This window comes from Fukomys damarensis, unplaced genomic scaffold (assembly GCF_012274545.1).
Source record: "Fukomys damarensis isolate Sample0158 unplaced genomic scaffold, DMR_v1.0_HiC HiC_scaffold_30, whole genome shotgun sequence".
NCBI lineage: Eukaryota > Metazoa > Chordata > Mammalia > Rodentia > Bathyergidae > Fukomys > Fukomys damarensis.
The window spans coordinates 60,695,090-60,703,037 of NW_022900942.1; the positions used below are offsets into that span (position 1 = coordinate 60,695,090).

At 43.9% G+C, this 7,948-nt stretch overlaps 1 pseudogene; it reads right to left on the bottom strand.

Annotated features, from left to right (window-relative positions):
• Positions 1–959: 959 nt before the first annotated feature.
• Positions 960–4,358, bottom strand: LOC104872492 (annotated as a pseudogene).
• Between the last annotated feature and the right edge of the window lie 3,590 nt (positions 4,359–7,948).

Consider the following 7,948-nt stretch of genomic DNA (forward strand, 5'->3'; position numbering starts at 1 on the left):
AGCATAACTTGCTTGAAGGCAAGAAGTTAAAGTTAGAATGTTTATCTCCATTGATCATTTAGAAAAGAAACTATAAACCAGTCTCTCGTATTTAAAGCTGACACCTGACCACAAAATATAGAAGATCCATATGAAGAAACCTTTTGTTATTAGATGTTTTACAACACGACACTAGGCCTGGGGTTTTTTAAAGTGTGTTTAGAATATATCTATGCTTTTAAAGCTTTGTTTTAATTTCCTTTCTAAGCTAAATCTACTTTTGTGTTTTGCATTTTTTAGCTTTACAGATCATTCTTTTTCTCTTTCTTTTTTTGTGGTACTGGGGATTGAACTCAGGACTTTGTGCTTGCAAGGCAAGTGCAGCACCACTGAGACACATCCCCAGCCCCAGATCATTATTTTTCACATTTGTGTTTGACCAAACTTTAAAATCTGACTCTCTTGATCTTATTATTTGATGTAAACTACAATAATTTAATCTTTTAGCAAAATGTATTTACTCTTTTTTGACTTGTCTATGAATAGATAGAGCTTTTGATTACTTGAAATTGCTACTTGTACCAGTCAGTGTTCACTAAAGGAACAGATTTAATGTAAGAGATAGATAGATGTGACTTTTTTCTTTTCTTTCTTTTTTTTTTTTTTGGTACCGGTGATCGAACTCAGGCCCTCGCACTTGCAAGGCAGCGGGCAGAACCACTGAGCTAAATCGCTGGCCCAGAGATAGATAGATGATAGATAGATAGATAGATAGATAGCATTCACAGGTAATATCTTTACCTCCTTTGCTTGTATGGAGAGGTCCGTCCTCATACCTTTTCCCTAGATATCTTTGTCACCAATTTTCCAGTCATGTTCCATGTCTGTAGCCAGGTCATTGGCTACAGCCCACAAATCAGTATATAGTTGCACATCTGACCATTTTTTCTCCTAGGCAAAATGTATGACCAGGTGTAGTACTACCCAAAGGCCCACTGTGATGCACCTGTGTGCCCACCGGAGACTCCTCCAAACAGCATCCCTAACTCTGCCACTGACGCCTCAAGTACCACGGGATCTGCCTGGCCGCATGGCCCCAGGGGCAGAGCAGCCTGCGCAGCGGCCTGGACCTCTTGCAGAGCCTTCTGTTCTGGGCCCCACTCAAAACTGGCAGCTTCCGAGTCACTTTGTAAATGGGCTGGCGTCAAACACCTGAGTGAGGAATGTGCTGCTTCCAAAATCCAAATGGGCCCACTAGGAATTGTGCCTCTTTGGGGGCTGTAGCGGTTGCCAAATGCAACAACTCATCCTTCACCTTAGAAGGGTTATCTCTGCGTGCCACACACCGCTGGACTCCCAGAAATGTCACTGATGCAGAGGGACCTTGAGTTTTTATTGGATTTATCTTCTATCCTCTAGTATACCAATGCTTTACTTCCAGCGTTGTTGCTACTGTCCACTCACTTGGTCCAGTCAGCGGAATATCGTCAATGTGACGGACCAGTGTGATGCGTTATGGAAGAGAAAGAAGCTCAAGATCCCTGTGAGCCAAACTGTGCCACAGGAGAGTTAATATACCCCTGGGGCTGGGACAGTGAAGGTAGACTGCTGGCCTTGCCAGCTGAAAGCAAACGGTTCCTGTGGGCCTTGTGGATAGGTACAGAGAAGAAGACGTTTGCCAAATCAACAGCTGCATACCAGGCACCAGGAGATGTGTTAATCTGCTCGAGCAAGGACACCATGCTTGGCACAGCAGCTGCATTTGGAGTCCCCACTTGGCTGAGTCTATGGCAAACCACTTGATAATCTGCCGTTATTCTCCAAGACCTGTGTGGCGTCTGCACAGGCTAAACGGGAGAATTAAAGGGGAACATCGTGGGACCCACCACCCTCATCTTTCAAGTCCTCAATGCAGTCCTTCCAGGGCTGTGTTAGTATTTCTGGTTTACTTGTTTCCCAGGTAAAGGCAACTCTAATGGCTTCCATTTGGCCTTTCCAACCACGATGGCCCCCACGCTACAGGTCAGGGAACCAGTGTGGGGAATGTGCCGAGTACCAAATGCATCTTCCCAAGCTGTGCATTTTGGAATGGGGAAGTAACTACAGGATGGATCTGGGGACTTACTGGGCCCACTCTGAGTTGGACCTTGGCTAAAACCCATTGGTTATCTGACCTCCACAGGACCCTACTCTTGCTGGAGCCCACAGTGATGTTTGGGTCCCCTGGAATCAGCGTTAATTCGGAAACAGTGTCCAGTAGTCCCTGAAATGTCGGATCATTTCCCTTCCCCCAGGGTACAGCTACCCTGGTAAAGGCCTTAGGTCCCTTTCAGGAAGGACGGGAAGACTGACAGTGTACATTTTTGGTGGTGCATCAGGATCCCTCCTCAGGGGTTACCAGGCCACTCTACGTGCACTTTATCCAAGAGGTTTGGGGTCTGTAAACTGACTCAAATCTGGAACTTGCTTGTGATTCTGTTATAGTACTAGGACTCGAGGTAGATTTCTGTTTATTTGCCTTGCAGTTTTTCTGATTGTATAAATCTAGCAAAAAACATAGCAGGCTTCCCATCTGTGTTACTTTCGGGAGCACCACGGTGAATCAGCCAACGCCATAGGTCTACAGGTGTCGGGCTGTCCTGGTCATTGCTCTGCTTCTGTGGTCCGTTAGGGTTAGGACGTGCACCTCGGCTCTGGCTGTTGACTGCTGCCAGTCCAGGACCCACTCGCCCTTCTGTGGCAATTTGGCCCTCAATAAGGCCTGGCATACAGAAGAGAGCACAGACGGGGCTCTTCAGAAACGCTGGTGTCCCTGCACAAATCTGTTTTCCAGATCATCCCGGTGCGGAGGATTAGGTTTAACATGACAGATCCACTCCAGCATTCTCGCTTCCCTGAGTCTTCGAATCCCTTCATCAACCATAGCAAGGGGGCCGGATGTAGGGGTGCATGTTTATAATCCCAGCACTCAGGAGGCTGAGGCAGGAGGATCACAGTGAGTTCAAGGCCAGCCAGAACTACATAGTGAGACCCTTCCTCAGAAAAAGAAAGAAAAAATATACAGCAAACCAAGGACTATCTAATATTCATTCACAGTGGGGCATCTTTTGCTCCGTACCAAAGAATTAATACCTTTTTTTAAAAACTCCATGAGGGGCAACATTAAACTCAGAATCTGTACTTAATGGGCCATGTTGACAAACAGCCTGATCCAGGGGTAACCTACACCTGTAAAATCTACTCTACACTTGCTCATCAGGACTCTGGTTCTAAGAATAAGAAAACTTGGGCCAGGGAAGTGGCTCAACAGCCCAAGACCTTCCTGGCAAGCCTGAGATCCTGAGTTCAATTCCTGGTACCAAAACATAATAGAGAGAGAGAGAGAAAGAAAGGATTAGAAAACTCAAGAAGTTCAGTGGGAGAGCAGTGGACCTCCTCTTGGGTCACAGTGTGCACCTCGCCTCTAGGAGCCTTCTGGGATCTGAGCTGCTTATAGGCCTGGGGCAAGAGAGGGTGGTGGGCAGGCCCTGGGGAGCGTCAGCGTAATCTTGCCCACTAACTGCATCAGGCAGCCTGGGATTAGTTTCCTCCAGTACAGGAGGAGAGGCCAACACCACAGGGTTGGCAAAACAACCTCATTAGGGTTTAGGAGCTCAGTGTTCCCAGGGCCCGCAGGCTCCGCCCAGACATCTGCACCCCAGTTAATAGACTCCCACGCTTTTCAGATTGGGCCCTAATTCTTACTTCAGATCCCCTCTGAGGCTGAGCTTCAAACTTAACGCTACATTTCAGTCAACTTATGAGGGCCTGTGTTCGGGTTTCTGCAATCTCGGGCCTGTGGCTAAAGGAGAAAAGATTCTATTTCAAGACATGCTTAGAAACTTTTAGATTCTTTATGCATGTCTGAAGCTGGAAATGTGACTCTTGGAGCTTCTTATTTTCCTTGTTGTTTTTTTTTTTTCTGAGGCAGGGTCTCATGTAGCCCAGGCTGGCTGGCCTTGAACTCTCACAAATCCTCCTGCCTCAGCCTCTGGGGTTCTGGGATAAGTGTGCACCTGGACCATGCCCAGCTTTTTTCTAGTTTTATTTCCTTTTTTATCATTTTCATTTTTTATAACGAAATCTATCACAATTTCAAATTATTTGAGCCCTGAGTTCTGATGATGAATTTGCATATGTATGTGTCTTTATAAATACTCAAAACTGTGTTTACTAAAGAATCAACCACCGTGCTCTGAAGATAGATTCAGAGTGTACCTAATGAATCTCACAGCTTAGAGGATGCTATTTAAATAAACCAAAGATGACTCACTTTGAAGTAGATATTTTTCTTTTGGTGACCTGCTAATTCTGGCGTCAAATACAGAATTGGCACCCATGCTCACTTTCTGTAGAACTGATTCCAATAAGTTAAAATAGAAGCAAATCCACAGACGAAGGAATGGATGTTTTGAAAGCCACAGATTGGAGAGTGCAGCTTATGTTATGGTGGTGACTTTAAAAATTTATGCAAACACCTGTTCAGGAAAACATTTAGGTTCTTTTTAAACCTTTAGGGACCAGCCTCTACTTGCGCATTTTATTGGAAAACCTTGACACAGGAAATACACCCCCCGCCCCTTTATAAAAGGCTGCGGAATAAACTTCTTTAAGCTTTTCTCTGCAGCCCCACACAGTCTCTCTCAAAATGACCAGGCCCACTTCCTCTGATGAAGTGCTGTGCACCTCTGGCGCCTGTTTGCCCTGCACCCTCAAGAATGTGGATGGCATCTGAAATACGCAGAGTAAAAAAGTCGCAAAGAGCAGAAATTTATGCGAACTGTTCAGACGGTTGATAGCACTATGCAAAGTACAGGCAGATATTTGATAAATCTGATTGTTCTGACACACAAATACCAAGCTTTACTTACCTTAAGATAATCAGTTTAGAGCCAGGGATTTAGCTCAGTGGTTCCGCCGCGGGCCTCGCAAGCACAAGAACCCAAGTTTGATCCCCAGTATCAAAAAAAAAAAAAAAAAAAATCAGTTTGATATCCATTTAAGACTAAGGGCAAAATATAAATTCTGGTCCAACTGGTAGCGGGTGCAGGGGTTTCTTTTTCTATTTTCCTTTTGGTTATTTTGAGACAGGATCTCCCTAGGTAGCCCAGACGAGCCTCAAACTCACCACAGTCCTCCTGCCTCAGCCTCTCAAAGTGCTGGGATTACAGGCATTTGTTACAAAATCCTGGTACAGGATTTCTTTTGAAAGTGTTGTGAAAATATTCTGGAATTCATGCTGATGGTTACAAAGCTTTGTGAACATATCAGAAAAATACTCCACTGCACACTTTAAAGGTGAGTTTCACTGTACATAAATTATATCTCAATTAAAAACATTCTGAACCCAGAATTGTATGCCTGTTTTTGTAGCTGTATAATCTAACTTAGTAAATTTTGCAATTTGTCAGGACTTCAGTCTTTTTCCCTGTAAAGAGAAAGAATTATGGGCCAGGGATTTAGCTCAGTGGTTCTGCCGCCTGCCTCGCATGCGAAGGACCTGAGTTCGATACCCGGTACCAAAAAAAAAAAAAAAAAAAAAAAAAAAAAAAGAGAAAGAATTATGTTAGACTCCTGTTTTCTGTCTTTTGTTTTGTTTTTGGAGATAGGGACTCATTATGTAGTTTAGACTGGACTTGAACTCGCTAGGTGGCCTCCAACTAGAGGCAGTCCTCCTGCCTCAGCCTCCTGAGTGCTGATGTTCCAGTATGTACCACCACACCGGGCTCATTCCCTTTTCATAGACAAGGACAACGAGGGAAAGAGAAGTTAATAACTAAGCCAAAATTATGCAGCTAGACGTGGTAGAGCTGACAATTGCGCCCATATAATTTCATTTTAGAGCCAGTACTCAACTATTATGCCACCCTATCTAGGAGTGTGACAATACATTTTTGAAAAGTTTTAAATTAACTTACAGTCTGTTTAGCCCCTTTCCACTTCCAAATTATGAGCTTTTGATAGTGAACATCATTTTAAAAAATAAGAAGAGTTTCCCTGACAGGAAACTAGCCATATTAGAGAAAGTAGTGTTGAAGGGGCAGAGAGGCCCGTCATCAAAACCAGCTCCTACTATACCCACTGTGGAGTACAACCTTTCAGCTGAGCAGCAGAAATTATTTTCTTCAAATAATTTAATTTCAGCCTGGCGAGCACGGGGATACACACCTATAACCCCAGCACTCAAGAGGCTGAGGCAGGAGGACTGCAGTAAGCTCAAGACCAGCCTGGACTACATAGTGAGTTCAAGGCCAGCCGGGAATATGCAGCGAGATCCTGTCTCAAAAAACAAAAACAAAACCAAAATTATAATAATAACAATTTAAAAAGAAGTCTCTCCGTATAAAGAATCTTCAGAAAAAAAATATAGTTCTTTCATTTCATTCAATTTCTTCTGGCTGGGGGTTTAGCTCAGTGAGGCTGCGCCTGCCTGACAAGAGCAATCCTGACAAGTTCGATCCCTGGTACCAGGAAAAAAAGAAAGAAAGAAAGAAAGAAAGAAAGAAAGAAAGAAAGAAAGAAAGAAAGAAAGAAAGAAAGAGAGAGGAAGAATTTGCAATTCAGCTGAATTTGACTATAAACAAATACGTCCATGTTTTCCTCAGCCCGGAGCCATTTCTAACTGGCTTCTGAAGGAGGCAAACTGACAACAGCACGCATGGGAAATAAACAGAATTTAGCTGATGGCCGACAGAGCTGGCCCTTACTATTCTGAGCCAGGGCTGGCTTCCCACTGGGGATCCTCCTGCCTCAGCCTCCCAGCTTTCGAGGATAATGGATTTAAATGAGTCTTTTCCGGTATCTGTCAGGTTATCCTTGTTTTCTGTTTGGTTTTTACTACGCGTACACCGAAACTCAGTTAAAATTAACCTGATGTTACCAGATCCGGCCGTTTCTCTGAGTCACGCCTACCAGTTTCCCTCCCCCATACTCTTACACTCCCCCAACCCGTAGGGCGCATGCGTGTGTTTGCTTGGTTCCCATTGTTTCACTTATTTGAAATAAACGTAAGATATTTACCCAGGCGACTCCATTCCTTAGCTTTCCTGTGTTACAATATCGTATTATTAGAGAACCTTTAGAAGATTTAGTCTAACTGCAAAGATTTCTGTTCTTTTCTTTTTGCTTCAGTTCAATTCTTGAATATTTAACTTTATATTTGATAGTTACAAACAAGGGTTTCACTTTAACTGCTTTTATAAATTGAAGAAAAATTCTTTCTCATAGCTGGACGTTGAACCCAGGGCCTCGCCCACGCTAAGCCGGAGCTTCGCCCCTGAGCTGCACGCATTTCCTTCTAACGCTGCCTTCTAGTCGTTCAATCTTGTCCATCTGGACCAGACAGTGTCGCTATTCAGACAGAAGTTTGCAAATTCACCTGGAATTTAAAGAGAAATGGAGACCCTTGGCTGAGTATTAAAAAGAAAAAACCTATAATCCTGTACGCAGATCCAGGCTTGAGATAGTGATCCCACAAAGAATGCAAGGGATGTAGAGAAAAAGCATTTGCACAGGCCCTCCAAGGAGAGACAGACTTCTGACCCGCAAAGCCTGCTTTGGTCAAATCAGATCACAAATTTCTTCGAGGTACAGGAAGGCCACATCTCACCGCCTTGAGCTGAGTAGGAATGACGCAAAAGGCGTGCAGGGTTTACAGCGAGGAGCCGCATGTGATCTTCTGCGTGGTTTGCTTTCTAAGGCAAGTATGGTTCCCTTCCCAGTTAAGGAGGGCCAGGCAAATTACTCGTACTTCACACCCTCACAACCGCATTAATAATCCGATAAATTTAGATATGAATGAAACAAGAATGTCCCCAGAGACAGAAATATCCTGTTTACGACAAATATTTCTTTTTTCCACTTATGCCAGCCCGAAAGAACAAAATTCTAAGGCAGGGATTTTCTCTCTTTTTTCTTTCATTTTCTTTCT